A 23026-nucleotide genomic window follows, 5' to 3' on the forward strand; every position below is an offset into this window, starting at 1 on the left:
AAAACACATATGTAGTGGGAGACTTCAACACACCACTATCAACAATGGATAGATCAACAAGACAAAAAATAAGTAAAGAAACTAAAGCTCTAAATAAGGACCTAGAGCATTTGGGCTTAACAGACATCTATAGAACACTAAACCCAAAAAAACGGAGTACACATTTTTCTCAAGCGCACACGGATCATTCTCCAGGATCGATCACATACTGGGGCACAAGACAAACATCAACAGATACACCAAGATTGAAATCATACCAACCATCTTTTCTGACCACGAAGGCATCAAACTAGAAATAAATCATAAAAAGAAGGCAAGGAACTATCCTACCTCATGGAGATTAAAAGCCACATTACTGGAAGACCACTGGACTAATGAGGAGATCAAAGAAGAAATTAAAAAATTCTTTGAATTGAATGACAAGGAGGACACCAATATCCTAAATGTATGGGATGCAGCAAAAGCAGTAATAAGAGGAAAATATATAGCAATAGAAGCTCACATCAAAAAACAAGAAAGAACTCAAAGAAACAACCTAATCTCGAAGCTCAAAGATCTAGAAAAAGAACAACAAAAAACCCCAGAACCAGTAGAAGAAAAGAAATAATAAAAACCAAAGCAGAAATAAATGAAATTGAAACTAAAAAAACAATCCAAAAGATCAATGAAACCAAGAGCTGGTTCTTTGAAAAAATAAATAAAATAGACAAACCCCTAGCCAGGCTCACAAAGGAAAAAAGGGAGAAAGCACAAATACACAGAATCATAAATGAAAGAGGAGAAATCACAACGGACACAGCAGAAATCAAAAGAATAATCAGTAACTACTATGAACAGTTATATGGAAACAAGTTCAACAATCTAGAGGAGATGGACAAATTCCTACAACTCTACAATCACCCAAAGCTAGATAAAGAAGAAATAGAACACCTAAACAGACCAATTACAAGCAGCGAAATTGAAATGGTAATTAAAAACCTCCCCAAAAACAAAAGCCCAGGACCTGATGGATTTACAAATGAATTCTACCAAACATTCAGAGACGAATTAGTGCCTATCCTTCACAAACTCTTCCAAAAAATTGAGAAGGAAGGGACAATACCAAACACGTTCTATGAAGCCAATATTACACTAATACCAAAACCGAATAAGGACAACACAAAAAAGGAAAACTATAGGCCAATCTCCCTAATGAACACTGATGCAAAAATCCTCAATAAAATTTTAGCTATCAGAATCCAACAATGTATCCATAAGATAATTCACCACGACCAAGTTGGATTCATTCCAGGGGCACAAGGATGGTTTAACATCCGAAAATCAATCAACGTTATCCAACACATCAACAAAAAGAAATATAAAAACCATATGATAATATCAATAGATGCTGAGAAAGCTTTCGACAAAGTGCAACACCCATTCATGATAAAAGCCCTTGAAATTCTGGGGATACAAGGAACATACCTCAACATCATAAAGGCCATCTATGACAAGCCAACAGCCAGTATCATTCTCAATGGTGAAAAGCTGAAAGCAATTCCATTAAGATCTGGAACAAGACAAGGATGTCCACTCTCACCACTGCTTTTCAATATAATACTGGAAGTCCTAGCCAGAGCAATAAGACAAGAGAAAGACATCCAAGGAATCCAAATAGGAAAAGAAGAAGTCAAACTATCACTATTTGCAGATGATATGATAATATACATAGAGAACCCCAAAATCTCCACAGAAAAACTAATTCAACTCATCAATCAATTCAGTAAAGTGGCAGGATACAAAATCAACACGCAAAAGTCAGTAGCCTTCCTATACACAAACAATAAATCTGAAGAAGAAGAAATCAAAAAAACCACCCCTTTTATTATCGAAACAAAAAAAATCAAATATTTGGGAATAAATCTAACAAAAGAGGTAAAGGACCTATACAAAGAAAACTATAAAACACTGTTAAAAGAATAGAAGAAGACACAAAGAAATGGAAAGACATCCCCTGCTCATGGATTGGAAGAATAAACATTATTAAAATGGCCATCCTACCAAAAGCAATATACAGATTCAATGCTATTCCAATCAAAATCTCAATGGCATTCTTCAAAGAAATAGAACAATTATTGATGAAATTCATATGGAATCACCAAAACCCCGAATAGCCAAAGCTCTACTGAAAAAAAAAGAAGGAAATGGAGGCATCACACTCCCAGACTTCAAACTATACTACAAAGCCATAATCATCAAAACTGCATGGTATTGGAACAAGAACAGACATACAGACCAATGGAATCGAATAGAAAATCCAGAAATAAACCCACAGATTTATGATCAACTAATCTTTGACAAAGGAGCAAAGACTATGCATTGGAGCAAAGAAAGTTTGTTCAATAAATGGTGCTGGGAAAACTGGGTCGCTACATGCAAAAAATGAAGCTTGACCACTACCTCACACCATACACAAAAAACCAACTCAAAATGGATTAAAGAACTAGACATAAGACCTGAAACCATAAAATACATAGAAGGAAATATAGGCGAAACACTACGGGATTTGCACATCAAAGACATCTTTACAGACACATCACCCAAAGCAGTGATAGTGAAGAGAAAGATAAACAGCTGGGACTACATCAAATTAAAGAGCTTCTGCACAGCAAAAGAGACAATAACAAAAACAAAGAGAAACCCCACCAACTGGGAGAACATTTTTGCACCCAACACTAATGATAAAGGACTGATCACAAAAATCTGCAAAGAGCTGATGAGACTCAGCAACAACAAAGAAAATAATCCAGTCAAAAAATGGGCAGAAGAGCTAAAAAGAAACTTCTCTGAAGAGGAAATGCAAATGGCCAACAGACATATGAAAAAATGTTCAACATCACTTGTAATCAGGGAAATGCAAATCAAAACTACCATGAGATACCATCTCACACCAGTGAGAATGGCACATATTAAAAAAACTAGCAACAACAAATGTTGGCGAGGATGTGGAGAAAAAGGAACTCTTGTGCACTGTTGGTGGGAGTGCAAACTGGTCCAACCACTATGGAGAGCTGTGTGGAGATTTCTGGACCTACTAAACATAGAGCTTCCATATGATCCAGCAATTCCACTCCTAGGTATTTACCCAAAGGACACAGAAACATCAATTCCAAAGAGCACCTGCACTCCTATGTTTATAGCAGCACTGTTTACAATAGCTAAGCTTTGGAAACAGCCCAAATGCCCAAAAATAGATGACTGGATCAAGAAGATGTGGTACACATATACCATGGAATATTACTCAGCATTCAAAAAAGATAAAACACATGCAATTTGCAGCAACATGGATGGCACTGGAAGGGATCATGCTCAGCGAAATAAGCCAAAAAGAAAAAGAAAAATACCGGATGGTCTCACTCATAGCAGGAATCTAGAAAACTTAAATAAGGGACCAGGAAAATGAATATAAGAAAGTGAAAATCAAAATCAACAAAAAACTATGAACCAGAGACACTTTTTGGGGGCTGGGGGGCGGGAGGGGAAGGATTGGGGTCAGAATGGGGCGTTTGCAATTGTATGGGGGAATATAAAAATAAAATTTAATATTTAAAAAAAAAAAAAAAAGAAACAGAACTAATGGGGGATCTAATAGTAGATATAATATATAGTTGCATATTATAAAAATTGTATGCAATATGGAATTTATGGAGACTGGAGATATATATCCTCTTTATTTTTTCTATCTATATTCTATTTTGCACATTATTCTATACCTATTCTATAGAATATATTCTATCATACAAAGAAACACATGCACACATATGGAGGGGGAGTGAGGGGGAGAGAGACAGAGAGAAATTTACTTAAGGAACTGACTCATCAATTACAGAGACTGATAACTCCAATATCTGTGTTTCCAAGCTGAAAACCCAGGCAAGCCAGTCTAAGTGTGAAAGCAGAACTGATGTCTCTGTTTGAAGACTTTCGGACAAAAAGAGAGCTTTCTTATTCAATCTCTTATCTCCAATAAATTGTCTGAGGTCCATCCAAATATATTTTAAAGTATTTTAATAGTTTTATTGGGAGATAATTGATTCACAAAAAGCTCTACCTGTTTAAAGTATTTATAAGAATGCCAGTTATTCCATATTCCTCTCCAACACTTGGTTGATCAGTCTTTTACTTTTACCCACTTGTTATGCAGTAGGAGCTCATTGTAGTTTTAATTTATATTACTCCTACTGACTAATTTGTATTTCTCCACTGACTAATAATATTGAATATTTTTAATGTGATTACTTGTTATCTATCTCTTTCTATAGATCTTTTTTGGTGACTTCTCAAATCTTTTGTCCATTTTTCAATATCATGGCTTCTTTTCTTGTTTTTGAATTTTGAGAAATCTTTATATATTCTCATCTAAGTTCTTTCTGAGATTAGTGATTTTAAAATATTTTCTCCCAATCTGAAGTTGTTAATTTTGATAAGGTGTTCTCTTTCAAATTCTTCAAGTTTTAGGCTTTATGGTTAGATCTGAAATTCATTCAGAGTTAATTTTTCATGTGGCATAAGATATGGATCACAGTTTATTTTTTCAAATACAGTTGCCCAATTGTTACAGAACCATTTGTTGAACAAACTATCCTTACTCCATTGAATTGCTTTTGTGCCTTTGTAGAAAATCGATGGACCAAGTATGTGTGCATCTATGTTTGTACTCTAATCTGTTCCATTGATCTATTTACCTATCTTTATGCCAATACCACACTATATGAATCACTGTATCTTTATAATAAGTCTTGAAATTAGTTAATGTAAGTCTAAAATTGAATACATGGTCTTTTCAACCTAGTCTTATTCTTATCTCCTTTCTCTCAACAAATGATGGTATCGTTAATTCATGCCAGAAACCAGCACATCATCTTGGACTTGGATTTCTCCTTCCTGAACTCCTGCAGTTAAGCAATTACTAGAACATCTCTCAGCCCCTACTGTGGGCCTTCTGGGTCACCATCATCTTTTTATTACAGTCTCAATATTTCTTACTCACACTTTTGCTCCCATTCTTTCCAAACTTTAAAATTCATAAGGACGGAGGTTATGTCTGCCTCTTCATCATTGTATCCAATCCCCCTTTGTGAAACTCAATAAAAGTTAGTTGAATGACAAATTAATTAGTTAACTTATCACCTAAAAATCATCCAGTCTTGGTCCATTAAGTTCATATTCCACAATGCAAATTTTCCAAAATAATAATTTTATAAGCAAATATGCTAAAATACATTTCCCTTTTAATTCCTTTCAAAGCCACCTTGTTCCTTTCAAGATAATTTCTAAGTTTCTTAAACTTATTTCTACCACCATTTACCTGGTTCATGCTTAGTTCTCTTAGCCTAGCTCTCATGCTGCCCATCCTCAACATGTTGCACACTCCTCCTCTGTGATCTTAGTGCATGCTATTTGCCTACTTGGTGCAATGCTTTACCCTCCCTCTTTCCTTCCATCAGGCTGGTTTCTCTTCTTCCTTCATCCTTCATCTGAGATATTGCCCCTGCATCCACCACCTCTGGATTAAATGGTTTTCATACTAGTTCCCAGAGTATCACATAATTCCACTTATCACAACCTATTACAGTTATCCATATCAATAGAAGGCTGTGCGTGAGCAGAAAATGTGACTATTTGGTTAATCAGGTATCTCCAACACCTAGCATAGATCCTGGCATATAACAGGTACCTAATATTTGTAGAATAAATGTTGTGTATGCCTATCTACATAATTTAAGCTATGAGAGTAGCATTGAAAACATACTTAATATTCTTTAGAAAGCATTATTCTAGATTAACAGATTTAAAATACTTTTGAATAGCTCGACTTAACACCTTCAAAAGGTTTCATTTGATACAATATATAGATAAGATTTAATGAAATCAAAGTCTGAACCAGTACTCCCCAAACTTTAGTATGCATAGTTAGTTGAAGAACCAGTTAGAATTCCAGAATCCAGGATCCTGTTCCAAGAGTTTCTCATTCAATATGTCTAAGAATAGAAGAAGTAATCTTTAATTTTAATAAGCATTGTATTAATCAAGGTAGCTTATCTTCCAGAACAAGTAACCTTTATGGTTAACACGATAAAGGGTTCATTTCTTGCTCATATCCGATTAAATGGATCGGCAGCCTACCATATGTAGATTCAGCAACCTAGATTCCTTACATGTCATCGTTCTATCACCTTCTGGGGATTTGGAGACCTCTGTGGTAAAAGCCTGGAACAGTCAAGAAGTAAAAGAAGGCTAAGACTGAGATGTTTATAGTAAATAGGAGGTTGAGGTTTGACAGGCATAATGGCAGGAACTATGATCAGCCCAGGACTGTGGTCACTCGAGAGGTCATATCTAGCTGTAAATTGGGAAGAGGAATGTGGTTTCATGGTTTGTTTGGGTAGAACAAATGAAAGCTTGGGTATTGGTGAGCACTGACATTTGGTCTCTTTATTTTGCTTCAGAGACACTTAATGAATGGGCAGGAGTTGGAAAATCTAGTTCATTTCTTACAAATTCTATAATATAATCATTCATAGAATGGTTCATCATCCCAAGACTTGATTTTTAAATGTCTTTGTAATTTCTCTTTAATCCTTACTTTAAAGTTATATAAAATGTCAGATGGTTCATGTCCTTGAGTCTATCCACTATCCTGGGGTGAAAATTTGTTTTCATAGCTTCATCAGCTGTTGGCTATTGCTTTAAGGAATCATTTCAGTGGGACCTCTTTTTCACAGCTACTGCTGAAGTAGCTTATAAGTTTTAGGTCTTTTCATTGATTCTTTTCATGGAGCAAGAAAAGGAGGAGATTATGACCAGGTAAGACATTCCAACCCTTCAGAAAAAACCTCTTAGTAATTAATTCTATTTCTAGACCTCTTAGCACTTGAGTGCTTTTACATCTTTGCGTTTTATTTTTCTTTTATGTGAGAACTCACTTTAAGTTATAACCATTTGATCAATATTTTATTTTGCACATAAATGATTTTCTTTAGTAACTTCTTAACAACTTACAACTTTTATAAACTGCCTTCTTAAGTCAACTTCTTTCTGAAAAGATTACATAATAAAGTAGTCTATAAAGATGATACATTGTGAAAGCCCTAATAAAAATTATTGTGGCAGATACTTTTGCTTGCAGAAATCACATTTGGAATTACATTTAACACCAAAAAAGTAGACAATTTAAAGGACAGTTGAAGTGTTTTTCAGGACTCAGGGACTGCAGACTTTAAAAAAAAAGATTTTATTTATTTATGCATATAAGAACTGGGATGTAAGCCAGAAGTATGTGGGGAGGGGGGGCAGATGTGAGAGGACTCACCACCAGGGAAAGTGGGAAGCAGAACAGGCAGATCTACTGAAATATACTGAGGAGAGGAGCAGCGGGCAAGACAGGAGAGGTCTGCTGCAATGTGGGTTAGCCCCCTGGCTGGGGATGGAACTCATAATGCATATTATGAACTCATGCAGCGGCTGGCAATAGCTTGATAGTGCTGTCTTTAACCCCTTGTGCCACCAGGGAGGTCCTGCAGACATTTTTTAGATGATTTGAAGTTAAGGGGGGGGGGTCGTGTTGCTTCAGTTTTAAACCTGTGTCCATTTTCACTTCATTTTCTGCCTTTGCAGAAAGAGAGCAAAAGATGGTGCCTAGGACATAATTATTCTTAGACACTCAGGAATCATTGGGGGGATGAGAGGGAAACATTTGGAAAACCTTTGATAGAATTTCTCATCAGCACATTATGCCATCATGGTTTTCAACTCCCCTTCTTTCAATCTAGAGTAATTGGGACTTCATGGCTCTGCCATTCCCAGCCTTAGCTCCCCTACATTTGTGGCCAAAATGACCAGCACTTATCTACAAACTTGGAGAATCATGGGTGAGAGGAATCTGAATTCTGTTTTTAAAGATAGTAAAATGAAAAGATTGTTGAAAACATTGTTGACCAGATAAGGCTCTGTCTCCATGTGTTAGAGGAATCATTCTCACAGACCTTTCTCAAATGGCCAGGGAGAAGGGTCAAGAAAGGCGCATCCTCCATCCAGACAAGCAAATGTTAGCTCTTCTAATGCAATCTAAAGTTCAGAGGATAAGCAGGTGGAACACATCTGGGACACAGTGGCAAAGGCTCTGTACACATTGCCAGGAATGAAATCCCCTTAAGCCCTTGAGAGGGCAAAACGCCCGGTGAGCCTTTCTCCTGCTGAGCTGGCTCTCTCTGCCACTCCACCACTGCCGAGGGAAGTTTGGATACTGTTTCAAGCTAATATTTCCCATGTTCTCTTTGGGCTTTGCGGGGAACAGGGTGCCAGGGGTTTGGTGTCCTGATCCTGGCTGTCTGGAGTGGATTCTGGAGAGAGTGCAGATGGCATGGTAGAAATAGCCCTGATCTAGAAGGTTCTACCCCCGTGCACAACCGCTGATATCCTGAGTCTAACTAGAAGTCAGCCTCCTTCTGCCTCCAATTTCTCATTGAAAAACTTGGATAATGTGGTCTGCACTACAATGGGCAAAAGGATGGCCATCTTACAGGAAGTATCTTATGGGAAAAATTTTCCTTGGCTTATATACCAGTCCACATATCACTATGATTATATTACTTTCATATCAAAGACAGAAAGTAGCTAATACTAATGCAATATTCATACAATCTTTAGGCTTAATAGAACTGTTTCCAATAAAAATTCATTTGATCATTTTTGGGGCTGAGTGAACAATACAATGTGTAATCTTTTAGTTCTGGAGATCAGGTGACCAAAAGGGGTCTGGTTATAATTGGTGATGGCAGGGTCATACTTTTTTTTTCTTCAGGCTCTAGGGGAGAATGTCTTTCCTTGCCTTTTCTAGCCTCTACAAACTGCTGCGTTTCTCTGCTTGTGGCCCTTTTCTCTATCTTTAAAGTTAGGAGAGGCTAAGTCCATGTGATACTATCATCTTTCTTGTTCCTCTGCCCACTGACTTCATTTTTAAAGACCCTGTAATTGCACTGAAACAGATCAGAAATCTACTCATCTTTTTGCATTAATTTTTAAATTTATGGTAAAACACGTAAAACATAAAATTATCATCTTAACTATTTTTTACAAGGATAGTTCAATAGTGTTAAGTATATTTACATTGTTGTACCTGTCCTTGGGTTAAAAAATAATCTAAGTTCTGTTAAAATATAACTTGGATTATAACTTAAGTACCTAAAGCACACTGTTAATGAGATCTTAACCATTTGCAACAATATAGGTGGAACTGGAGGGAACAGTGGTGAGTGAAATAATTCAGAAGAAGAAAGACAAATACTAGATGATTTCACGCATATGTGAATATAGATAAACAAAGCAAAGGAACAGACAAAACCAACCAAAGCAAACACGTAGGGTTTGTCTGCAGGCCTCCCAGAGGGACAGAAGGCAGGGAGTGAAGTGGGAGGGTGGCACTGGACTGTGGTTGTGGAGGGTGTGGTATGAAACTTACATTTGTAGAGGTGTGAACCTGAACTCCTAGAACATGTGCAGTGTTTAAAACCAATCTTACCTCAGTACAAATTAGTGAATTAAATAAAATTGATGATGGTGGTACATATCTGTGAATAAACTACAAACCACAGAACTGTCATTTTTTTTTTTAAGATTTATTTATTTATGCGTACAAGACATGGGTGTAGACCAGAGGTGTGGGAAGTGAGAGGATTCACCAGAGAGAGTGGGGAGCAGAACAGGCAGATCTACTGAAATACATTGCTGAGGGAAGCAGCAGGTAAGACAGGAGAGGTCTGCTGCACCATGTGGGTTGCTCCCTGTCCGGCCAGGGTGCTGCGGTGGCTGGTGATAGCTGCAGAGTGCTGTGTCTTTAACCCTGTGCCACCAGGGAGGCCCCGAAACTGCATACTTTAAATGAATGAATTATATCTCAATAAAGCTGTTAGAAAAAGTTTATAAATACATTGCTAATACTTGTTGGATTAAAAAAAAAGTCGATGCATTATTGAGAAATAAATGGCTTCGTTTGATAGCCCCACATATCAAAACCTGTGAGGTGTGGTCAAGGAAAATGTATGGCCTTAAATATATGTAATATATGGATTAGAAAATAAGAAAGCTTAAAAATAAATAAGCTAGTTGTCCCTCATAAAGCTATGGGGTGGGGTTAATTGGAACAAGCGTCTATATCCTCATTTATTAAAAAGTCAAACAGTATCAGGGATTTTTATAACAAAACACAACCATTGTCTCAGCCCCTCCTAAATCATCTCCCTCCACACCATCCCCTGGCTCCCTGGTGTCCTTCCTTAGAGTCAACTGTTGTTATTGCTGTCTTGGTTCTCCTTCTAGAAGTATTTTAGATGTGTACAAACATGTTACTTTTTTGCATAATCTTGCTTTGTTTCAATCTTTATTTCAATCTTGCTTTTTTGGTGAATCTTGCTTTGTTTCACTTTCTGTACCTTGGAGATTTTTTTCAGGGTCAGTACATACAGTGTTACCTCATTCCTTTTAATAGCTGAATAGTACTCCATTGTTGAGGATGCGATTGATTTAACGCCATTGTCCTACACATTGCTTTCGACTTTTGCCCTTCCAGACAGCACCATCATACATATTTTTGAATCTGTGCAAATACACAGCATAACTTATTTTAAGAGGGGATTTCTGCATCATTAAAGAATGTGCATTTTAAGTTAACAGATACTTTCCCTTCTTCCCAACACAGTAACATGTTAAATCTGCTTTCAATTTAATGAATATATAAATATTGTTCATTGCTGAGCTAACAGATGTGTCATCATTACATTTATTTTTCATGTGCAAATTTTCGTTTTACCTGGAGTTAAAAAAATACTCATTTTTACATTTGCTTAATATTATTCAAACCTATAGTTAAGCTTTCCCACACACTCACAATGAAATGTAAAATGCCCTGCAAAGAATTTTCCACACAGCCAAACTTGTCAGGGAATTGATCCATTCTAATTTTTATTTCCTGGAAATATACTTAGAGTTTCCACCTTGTTGCTCCAATCAGGACTCTCTCTGGTTTAATTTGTCTAGAAAACAAACCTTCTCTCCTGTAGGAGTGAGTGACAGTAACATAGAGGTGGGACATGCTTCCTGTTTTTATTCCTCTGCATCACCCCTGCTTTTTTTTTTTTTTTTTTTTTTTTTTTTAAAAGATTTATTTATTTATTTATACAAGCATTGGGTACAGTCAGAAGCGCGGGAGGGTGAGAGGATTCTCCAGAGCCAGAGCGGGGAGCAGAGCAGGCAGAAGGACCGAAGTACACTGCTGAGGGGAGCAGCGGGCGGCAGGAGAGGTCTGCGCGCCATGTGGGACCCTCCTCTGGTGGCCGGGGAGCAGCTGGGAATCGAACCGGCGCTGCAGAGGCTGCGGGCAGCTTCGCAACCCAGCGCTCAACCGCTGCGCCACCGGGGAGGCCCTGCATCACCCCTGCTTTTCAAAGAAACTGATGCTTCCAATTTTTCATTTTTTGAAGATTTGCTAAGTCATTTATCATTCCTAACTCAATTTTCCATCTTGAGATAATGTAACTTGGGGTTATACATGACAAGATGGAGTTTGTGCTTCTGTCCATTGTTCTTATTATTGTTTTGGGGTGACTTTTATTGTTTTTTTAAATAGTTGTATTATTTTTTATTGAGGTAACAGTGGTGTGTAGCACTGTATATGACTTAGGAATATAGCTTCACATATCTTCAGATGTTAGTTATCACACCACACCCACCACTAAATCACCAATTATCCTCTACCACAGTCCACTAGGGTTTTGGGGTAATTTTTAAGAGGAGGAAGGGTGTCTATTATTTAGGGTCCCAAAAGGAAACACATGTCATGGAAAACAGTATAATTTGATGAATGTTCAGTGGATGGACTATTTGTATAGGTATGAGCTATACATGGGGGAACCACATGCCATGGGGGATCCTATAGCAGCAGTAGCATAGCTGTTACCCCAGCCCAGTTTGTGGGGGAAGACAAGAGGGAGGTAACTGTGACCCAGACAAGAGTAGAAGCAGAGGATGCCATCTTGAAAGAGTAGTAGTTATTTCCACCTGTGCAAGCACCTAAGGACCCCATCATCCTTCCTCCTGCTCATTTCCTGGGATTAATGGGGGTGTCCCCCACAGGTGGAAGTCAACCAGGAATTGTGTTCTAGAGGGCCAGGGAGCCTGTTGATGGCTCCATACACATCTATTAATTCTCTCCAGGCCAAAAGCAGGGTGGAAGGAAGAGGAGAGTAGGTCTGGACAAGGTATCTGCCATAAGGGTAGATATACTTTCTGCAACTGTTATAACACTGGAAGTTTGATCTACTGACTTTCAATGCTATCTCTGTATTTGACACCTATACTGACATTTTAAAGCCTAAATTCATATCTCAAACCGACTTCTTTGAAATCTAGACTTGACCCTCCAATTGTCAGCTTAGCAAATTGACTTGTAGGTCTGACTGACATCGCCAACAAAAAGCAAGGGGAACAGAATTTTTTATTTCTCCCTCCAAACATGAACCTCCTGGCTTTTCCAGAATCAGCAACAGCACTGCCCGTTGTTCAGTGGTTCAAGCTAAACCTTGGCATCACCACTGATTTTTCTTTCACTCTCTACTTACAATACTATTGCAGCTACCCTCAGAATATATCCTGAATCTCACCACCTCTCTCAATCTCTGCCACCATCATCCTAGACGGAGCCTCATCATCTCCTGCCCCAGTTACTAATTTAAAATAGATTCTAATTGGTTTCTCTGTTTCAGCTGTTGCTTTCCTGTAATTTATTCTTCACACAGCAGCTAGTGTAATCTTAGCTAGAAACATAAGCCAGATAACATTCCCTGCTGAAAATACTTTCATGCCCATGTTGAAAATGCTTTCCAATGATATGAGTAAATTATTGGATAAAATTCTTGATTTGAAGAATAAATTGTAACTGCTTTCATGTTTTCAAGTTCCTACAGACTATGGTCTGACTCTCTAAGTTCTTAAATGAATTCAACTGTTGCCTTATATTTTATAGGTTTTTTAAAATAGACCCCTGAGAACAGACCTCAAATAATGACTGTTGGGAGTTGGTATATAAACATTGGAAAGTAGCAGAATATGCAAATATAACTGTAGATGTTCAGGACATGGTACCCCCCCAAATATGGCACTTTGGTATAATGATTACTTTGAGCTGTAAGCACTAGTAAAATAGAAAATGCCATGAAATTTTGTCTGACTTCCCTTATTTACCTCAATTCAGATACTCCAAAAGGACATCAATGTCATAAATCCCTTCATAAAATCTCATCAACCAGGGAAAGTTGACTAGATAGAATAATATGTACTATTTCACCAAGGTTCTAAGCCTGGAATCTGAGAGCAGTTTTGTTGGGTGGGACAATTTGTTATGTTGCAATATACCTAATACACGCCATACAGATGAAACAGATGTAAGTAACATCGATAACATAAATACTAATAAAATCATAGTAGTAAAATAATTAAAAAGCAGCAAATTTTGAGTCTTTATACATTTGTTTTAACATCATTTATGCAATTATAACTTTACACAATTACAAATGTAATAATAGTTCTGTTTAACAGTTTGAAAATGGCCTAAAAATTGAATAATCAACTCACATTCCCCAGATGAGTCAGTTCTAGTACACTTTTGACTTTTACCCAGTGGCTGCCAAGCTGTTTTGGTTGCATATACCCATAAATAACAATTTTCTGAGTTTCTAATTGCAATATATTGGTAATTATTTTTGCATTATATACACATACTGCTCTACTAATGTGATTATAAATTTATTTAAGGAAAAAGTAGCATTTTAAAAGTAAATTTCACTTTATTTGCATTACAAAATATTCTATTTTTAATGGAGACAAACATTTTTTAAGCAAGACAAATGTTTTCAGCTCTATCAGATCATCGCTGTTTTCACCTGTAACGTGGCTGAAACTGAGCTCATGCCAGGAGAAGATAAAGTGTCAGCTCTGCCAATTTCTTCTTGTTCCTTTGTGCTTCCATTATTAAAATTCAATTCATCGTCTCTCTGCAGGAATATTTTAAAGCTATTTATTCATTTTGCAGATTAAAACTAAACAAGGAATCCGTCCACCCATGTAACTGTACACATTCAAATGGCTGAGTAAATGAGGATGGAGGTCATTGTCCTTCGCCACATACTGTGGAATGCCCACACTTCCCAGGACACTTAGTACACTACTGGCATCAAATGATTGAATGGTCCAGGTCGGGTGGCAGTGTCAACCCTCCCCTGTATTACCCCTCTTCTTCTCCACCCCCATGTCTCAGAGCTATGGTGAGCTTGCAAGTTTTATCTTTTTTTCTGACCTTTGTTCAGCTTCTCTATACTACACATATAGGTGAAACCACCCAGTGTTTAGCACCTTTCATTTTTTAAAAAAAGATTTATTTATTTACGCATATAAGAACTAGGGTGCAGGCCAGAGGTGGGGGGGTGAGAGGATTCACCGGAGACAGAGTGGGGAACAGAACAGGAGAATTGACTGAAATACACTGCTGAGGGGAGCAGCAGGAGAGACAGGAGAGGTCTGCGGTTCCTTGTGGGTCATTTCCCTGGCCGGGAATCGAACTCGTGCTGCAGTGGCTGGGGATAGCTTCACAGTGCTGTGTCTTAATACCTTGCACCACCAGGGAGGCCCAACTCCTTTCATTTTTAAAGATAAATAAATGTCATATTATTTATCCTCATACACCGATGGATCATCTCAGCCACTCCCTGGAAGACCATGTCTCCTTTTCCCCTTTTATTTATTTATTTATTTATTTATTTTTTTATAAACTTCAGAGTAGGGACCCCGAAAGCGCTTTGGCTTCTTTTTTTTTTTTTAATAATTTTTTTTAAACGATTTATTTATTTATTTATTTATTTATACAAGCACTGGGTACAGTCAGAAGTGCGGGAGGGTGAGAGAATTCACCAGAGCCAGAGCGGGGAGCAGAGCAGGCAGAAGGACCGAAGTACACTGCTGAGGGGAGCAGCGGGCGGCAGGAGAGGTCTGCGCGCCATGTGGGACCTTCCTCCAGTGGCCGGGGAGCAGCCGGGGATCGAACTGGAGCTGCAGAGGCTGCAGGGAGCTTCGCAACCCAGCGCTCAACCGCTGCGCTACCGGGGAGACCCTCCTTTTCCCCTTTTAGAGACCTTTGGGTTTATCCTCTGTTGAATACTCATATGGACAAATGATGTTACATGGCCATATAACACTCCAAAAAGGGCTCCTGCAGGCAATTTCCCTGTGGAAAGAGGCAAGGAGTCACTGTAAGTTGGATTTATAAAACTGGATTGAATACAAGAGGTTTAAGAACACAAACATTTAGCAAATGCATAGCTAGCTCTAGGAAGAGACCTTAAGAAGGATGCTTTAAAAATAAAACAAAAAAAATCACTGGAGAGACCCATCAAGGTGATGGATGTAACTATCAGAGTTGGGTGCTTTGTTGATAGCAAAAGTCATGGTGGGGAAATGCCAGTAAGATAAAGATAGGAACTCTGATTTGTACACACCTTTCTAATCCCAAAAGTTTTCTTTTCCTGGAAGATTTAATAGAAGAATAAAGCAGTCACCCATCCTACTGCATCTATAAATGTGTTATTTTCTGGAAAAAAAAAAGTCTTTGAAGAGGATCATTCAAATGCATATTTTTTCTGCATTTTATAAAGTAATTTGTCACTTCCTTTGTGTTTTGATCGATGTTTCCTGGTGTTTAGCTCCAGAACATTTCCTTTCATGCATCTGAAGCATTGTCATTTCCTAGAGACTCCAATGTGACTTTAAAAAGGGATTGTTTCTCGCCTAAGCATCACCTGCTCGCCAACAGGGGGTTGGCCCCAGGGAAATTTGAAGGTGTTAGTGATTGATGTTGGAGATGTCACTGGTCCACTTGAGCTGAGCTTCTTGATGACTGTTTATAACATCTTGGACTTGTTGCTGGGATGAGGGTGCAGGTGAAGAGAATATATTGACAATATTTCTTTTAAAGAGATGGGATCCTGTTTTCGATGTGATATTCCAAAGGGAAAACATAATAAAACAACTCCCATAATCTTAGCCCTTAGCATTTTTGAAAGCACTTCCCCTTTCTTTTGTCAGTGAAGCCTACTTGCAGTACTACATTGAGATTATTATTATTATTATTTACACTTGAAAACCCTGGTCGAGTGGCTTACCCAATTTACACAAAGCTTGTTTCTAAGGTAAATATGCTCTGACACAGCAGTTCCCATATTATGGACATGTGGCAAAAGGGGGGAAGTAAAACAGATGATTTTTTTCTTCTCTTTTCTTTTGCTTCATGCTCTGCTCCCTCCCTTCCCCAACCTGGTCCAGGTTGGAATAAATAAACAGTTCTCATTTACCTTCTACTTGTTTTCAGAAAACTGATGAATAAAATGAAACCTGCAGGGCAGGATAAGAAAACCAGGAGGAGGGCCTCCCCTGGTGGCGCAGCGGTTGAGCACTGGGCTGTGAAGCTGCCCGCAGCCTCTGCAGCGCCGGTTCGATCCCCGGCCGCCGGGCGAGGGTCCCTCATGGCGCGCAGACCTCTCCTGCTGCCCGCTGCTCCCCTCAGCAGTGTACTTCGGTCCTTCTGCCTGCTCTGCTCTCCCCTCTGGCTCTGGTGAATCTCTCACCCTCCCGCGCTTCTGACTGTACCCAGTGCTTGTATAAATAAATAAATAAATCTTTAAAAAAAAATAATAAAATAGTTCTCTTTAAAAAAAAAAAAAAACCAGGAGGAGACGTGTTTGTTGGAGACATAAACCATGAGGGTGATTGCCAATATTAAATAGAAGAGGTTAATGAGAATTCATCTTTGCCGTAAAACAGAAAAGAGAGGCCTTCCTGGTGGCGCAGGGGTTAAAGACACAGCACTGTCAAGCTGTCACCAGCCACTGCAACATGATTTCGATCCCCAGCCAGCAAGCTGACCCACATCTGGCACAGCATATGTCTCTCCCACTGTTCCCCTCAGCAGTGTATTTCAGTAGATCCACCTGTTCTGCTCCCCTCTCTGTCTCTGGTGAATCCTCTCACCCCCACCTCCCTGCGCCTCTCCCCTGCACCCCAGCTCTTATATGCATAAATTAATACATCTTTGAAAAAAAAACAGAAAAGAGAGGCAACATAGGAGGATCAGGAAAAGAGATAGGACTTGAGAAAATTCCAATTTTTAAAAAAGATGTATTTATTTATGCATACAAGAACTGGGGAACAGGCCCAAAGGGTGGGGGTAGTATAAGGGGATTAACCAGAGACAGATTGGGTTGCAGAACAGGCAGATCTACTGAAATACACTGCTGAGAGGAGCAGTGGGTGAGTCAGGAGAGTCTGCTGCTACATGTGGGTCACCTCCCTGGCCAGGGATTGGACTCCAATGGCTGTGGATAGATTCATGCATCTTATCCCCTTGCACCACCAGGGAGGCCCCAAATACCCAAATACCAATTTTTTTAGACCATGATTTCACCTTTTCCTAACATGTAAGGGCATAAGGAAGACTATGTAAACTGGATGAGCCACGTGTCCTCTCTGAAAGTCAGTGTTTTTCTTAAATTTGCATGCACACACACACACACACAACCTAATTTAGGACTGCCAGATGAAAAACAGGATACCCAGTTAAATTTGGATTTCTAGATGAAACAACAAATAAGGTTTTTTTTTTTTTAGTCTAAGTGTATTGTAAGCAATATATGGAATATATTTATACCTTAATTCTTTTGCTCTATCTTCAATTCAAACTTAATTGGATACCCTGCATTTTTACTTGTTAAATCTGACGGTCCTCATCCAATTATACTTCACATTTACTTTCTGCCACTGAACACAGTCAGATCAGAGTTGAAGACATGGTTAGTGTCACCGCTGTTGGCAGAATCCTTTTCTTGTATCAGGAGATGTGTGTTCTTGCAAGTAATCCATAGTTTCTGTCTGTACTGACTCAATCTCACACTTTAAGTGCAGTTCTCATTCTGTACATGCTGGGGAAAGTTTTACAAGTAGATATATCTTAGAATTTGTTCTCTCTCTCCCTGGATTCCAGAGGGGCTCGATCTTTTTCACTACCACCTAAAGAACTTCTTTTGTCAAACTAGCCAACATCTCTAGTTAACTCGTGAGAGTAAACGGGCCACCCCCACATAGCACATCTCCGTGAAGATTTAATCATCAATTTCAAGATTTTCCCTGGTATAAGGTCTGTTACAAGGTATTTATAGAATTTTCCTCCCAGGAGTGAGTTAATTTGACACAGATCATCTCAAGTGGATTGAATTCAGCTTTACCAAATGGTAGGGAGAAAAACTGAATAATTCCTCCAGTTGCATTGATTAAATTTTTATTCACATTATTCAGTTCTCAATTTTGCAAGGGAGAACTTGAAGTTGGATTTGCAGAGATGGTAAACCACTGCATGTAGAGGGTGAAAAGCTACTCCAAATCCTACACCCAACCAAGACCTGACTCCACCAGTAGCCCCATATTCAAAGCCAAAGCAACAGGATGCTTTATATACCCTTGAGAGTTTCTTTGGTGCACTGAGAAGACCATTTAGAAGTTTAAAAATTGCTACTTTAAAATCTAAATCTAATCTTCCTTAATTTTTTATTGAGGTAAAATTCACATAGAACTAGCCATTTTATTTTTAAATTTTTTTATCTTCTAATAAAACTTTATTTATGAATAGTGACATTTGAATTTTATATTTTAAGAAGTCACAAAATATCATTACTCTTGATTAGAATTAGCCATTTTATTTTTTTACATATATTAATTTATTATTATTTTAATAATTCGTTTATGTAGAAGTTAAATTTGGCAAATTGTTTTTTTTGTTTTTTTAATTTTTATCTGTTTTTTTAAACAGGTTGAGTCCCCATAGAATTTCCTTCCCCAAGGCACCCGTGCACCATCACCACAGTCTCCTGTAGAACTAGACAATTTAAAGTGAACAATTCAGTGCCACTTAGTTTATTCAAAAAGTTGTACAATCACAATCTCTATCTAGTTCCCAAATATTTCCATCACGCCAAAGTAAAACTCCCTAGCCATTAAGCAATTTCTCCCATTTCTCATGGTTCCCATCCTGGCAGCCACCAACCTGCTTTCTTTCCCTATGGATTTATCTACACTGTACATTTCTTATTAATGAAATCATACAATGTGTGATCTTTTAGGTCTGACTCCCTTCACATCCTCCCAGCATATCATTTTGGAGATTCCTTTACATGGTGGCACATCAATATCAATCTTTCACTCCTTTTTATGGCTGAATAATATTTTCCTTAAGTTTCGAAGTTCAGCATATTATTCTATCTCAGAGATTCAGTCAATTTTGAACAATAACTTTTAAATGAACTGATTAATCTTTAGTCCATTTACCTAGTTAATTAAAATTCCTTTAATATTTCAAATAGTACATAGACTTAACATATTCAATTTTCATTAATACTTTAATGAGCTTTTTAATTAAAGTCTAACACATCTAAAGGAAGGTACACAACTCCTAAGTGTGCCGCTGCATGGATTTGCCCAAAATGAACACCCCTATTTTGCTACTACCAGATTAAGAAATAGGACATGACCAGCATCACAGAAGGGCCCTTATGCCTTTTGCATTTTCCTGTAAAAGATCTGTCTTTGAGTCCTGAATTCATATGATTTTCTACAGAAGGTGCACTCATCAGACACAAACTCTATTGATTATTTGCTAGTCATTTATGTGACTGCAGGGTTGCGTGGTACAAGAGACAAGATTCAGAAAGAGACTTTGTGTTCATCTGGTGGCTTTCAGTGTTCCTGGCACCCCATCAAATTCCCATCCCCAGGAGATTCTGCCCTTGGACTGGGTACACAACAGCACAGGTTGCCCTTCCAGGTGATGGAATTGGCAGCACAAGAGAATGACACTCTATGTCAGTTACAGCTGGGCTTAAGCTGAAAATGACTGTCAGTTACTGTATATACATTTCTCAATGCTGTGTGGGCAAATCCTACTGTTGTTATGAAAACGTTTTAGGTGTATTGCAGGGACAGACACAAGAATGCAAAGGGTTTTAATGGCATTTGTGGTCAAGGGTTCCCATACCCAATTGGGTAAATAGCCCCCTTTGGAAAAGAAGCCTTGAGGGGAATGATTTCTAGCTGGAATAGACTTCAGTAGCAGCAGCTGGCTGGACAGAAGGCCCAGAGCTAAGATGAACGTGTGTGGTAGTCAGGAGTTGGGGGTGCTGAGCAGCCTGGGGTCACACAGCAGAGAGCTTGGACAGCGACTTGAGGAATTTGTTGTTGAGCAATAGGGAGTCACTGGCGGTTTTGAAGGGAGAGCTGATCGATACTAATCATCATCCTCCCCTGCTCGCTGCTAATATTCCTCTTCAGCGGGAGTGTTCCCCCTGAAGTGTAGGACTGAGGAGTGATTTCTACCCTGGTGTCTTGTTGGGAGAGTTAAGTCTATGCAGCCAGGCCCTTTATTGGTCCTCCATCCTCACCATGGAACTGGCTGCCTCCTCAGCCTGGTGACGGAGTTTAGGACATGCCATCCCCAAACATGCCGCTTTGACATATTTTGAGCTAAAGGCATGTGACATAGGATGGGCTCTCTGATTTCCCCCTTTATATCTAAAAACAGACCATAAAAATGCTGGTGAAAAATATGCCTTCCCTGTGCCAGAAAGAGAGGACTGGCCTTATCACCAGACACTGGGGGTGGATGCTAAGATGGATCTGCAAAAAAACCTACGAAAATAACCCTTATCTTCCACGAGTTCTGCCCCTCCCCCTCGTTCTATCTCCTAGTCACTTACCCACAATTTAATCTTTTGGCTGCTGTAACAAAATAGCACAGACTGGGTAGCTCATAAACAACAGAAATTTATTTCTCACAGTTCTGAAGGCTGGAAGTCCAAGATCACAGAGCCAGTGTGGTTTGCTGAGGGCCCTTGACAAAGATTATTTGATTGACCAAACTTCCGTCAGGCTCCTAGCCCTTCTAGGCCCATCTGTCTGTTTCCTGGTAAAATTCAGTTTTAGCAAGTATCCTGCTGTCAATTTAAGACATTTCTTTGTAGCCTCACACAGTGGAAGGGACAGGGAGCTGGTGGGGGGGGTCTCTCTTTTCAGGCACTCACCCTACCATGAGGGCTGTACCCTCAAAATCTAATCACCCCCCCTAACAATCCCTCTTCCTCCCCAGGAGGTTAGGATTCCAACAGTGCATTTGAGGAGGACAGGAGTACCTCCCCTAGCCTGAACCCCTTTGTCTTGTCATTTCTTCACCCATTTATGGTTTCTTTGTATTAAAGGTACAAAGCTAGAGAAGCTTTCTGCTCTGGTCACCTCTTCAGGTCTTCATTTCTTGTGAAGCCTCCTCAGACAGGCAAAATTTTAATCAAATATGTATGCCTTTTTCCTATGAATCTGTCTTATGTCAGTTTAATTCTTAGGCTTCTCCAGAGCCTCTTGGGGGGAGAAGAGAATATTTTCCTCCCTAAACTTCAACAAGGCCAATTTCTGCATAGTGATCATTTGAGTGTTATCCATAACAGTAATAAAAGAACTACCAGTATATTTACCATGTCCCAAAGGTTTTTAAACTTTGAAAAGTTGATCTTTTCATCTTAAGCCTCTAGGTGAGCACAATTATCCTCCTTTTATAAATGAAGAAAGTGACCAGAGAACTCACCACAGGATTCCTTTCCAGATCCTCTCAATCCACTCTTACACTAAGTCTTCTTATGATCCTTTGCCCACATCAACACCACATTTAATGTCCAATCTTTTCCATGCATGCCTGCAGACGTTAGCCTCCTATTGCAAACCTGGATGAGGTCTCTTCCCCTCTTCCCTCTCACTTCTGGGCCACTACTAGAAGCATGACAGTTGTGTGCTTCTTCCCATCTGTATCTCAGGTGAACTGCACAGGTAGGGAAGACTGTGACATTTCTTGTCCAATTATTTAACATTTGTGGGGTACCCATCTCAGGCAAAACACCCGAAGGATTCAATATACACAGCCGTCATTCCTGGCTAGAAATTTCTTACATTTCTCCTGAATCCAGGGAGCACTTGAATGGGAGGGGATGGAGCTGGACCAGAGAACTTAAGAACAGCCTTACTCATCCCCAGTACTGCTGGGCTGCAAATTTATCTCTTTCTCTACCCTTGACTCATAGGGATGTTGCAGAAAAGCCACTGTCTTCTTCCATCTGCTTTTCTGCCCATAAGTGAAGCTCCCTTGATACATTTTGCCACAGCATACTGGGAGGGCTTGTTACAGTAAAAGTCATTTAAAGCAAAATAACAAAGTATTATTATCTGAGTACACACACTGGCCCTTCCAGAAACTATTGCCTGTAGACTTATGCACAGAGCAAAGCCCTATGGGAACAAGCACTTACAACAAAAAAAAAAAATGGTTTATTATCATAATGGAGTATTCAATTATTTGCTCTGATGAGAGGTAGAGGAGTCTCTAAATTCATTGTATTAATTTAGAGTTTTGGGGGGAAATAATTAAAAATGTAGGCCACCTATGGGTGCCGCATAATGTGGATGATCGATGGAGGTTATAATGAGAATATGATACATTTTATTTATATAGTCTCTAGCTACAAAGAGTATATTAGGTGTTTTGCAGTGGGACTCTGAAGCTTAAAACAAACAAGATTAAAATCAGCAATAAACCAGATCAGGAGAAGCTAGTGAAATTCAGCAATAAATCTGATGCAAACCCAGTGTGATATGCCAAAGACCTGTGCTGCAGAATGACGCCTTGTTTTCTTGTTTTAGCCATATGGAAGGATTCAGACAGTGGGACTGATGAAGGAGAGGTCAGCCATCCTGTTTTGTTGGGAGAATAGAATTTTCATGGCCTATGGATTTTTGCAAAAATAGAGTAGATTTGCATATTATTTGTTTATGTGTGTGTTTGTATATATATATATATTGTTTT

Source organism: Talpa occidentalis, unplaced genomic scaffold, assembly GCF_014898055.3.
Source record: "Talpa occidentalis isolate TD23 unplaced genomic scaffold, MPIMG_talOcc4v2.1, whole genome shotgun sequence".
NCBI lineage: Eukaryota > Metazoa > Chordata > Mammalia > Eulipotyphla > Talpidae > Talpa > Talpa occidentalis.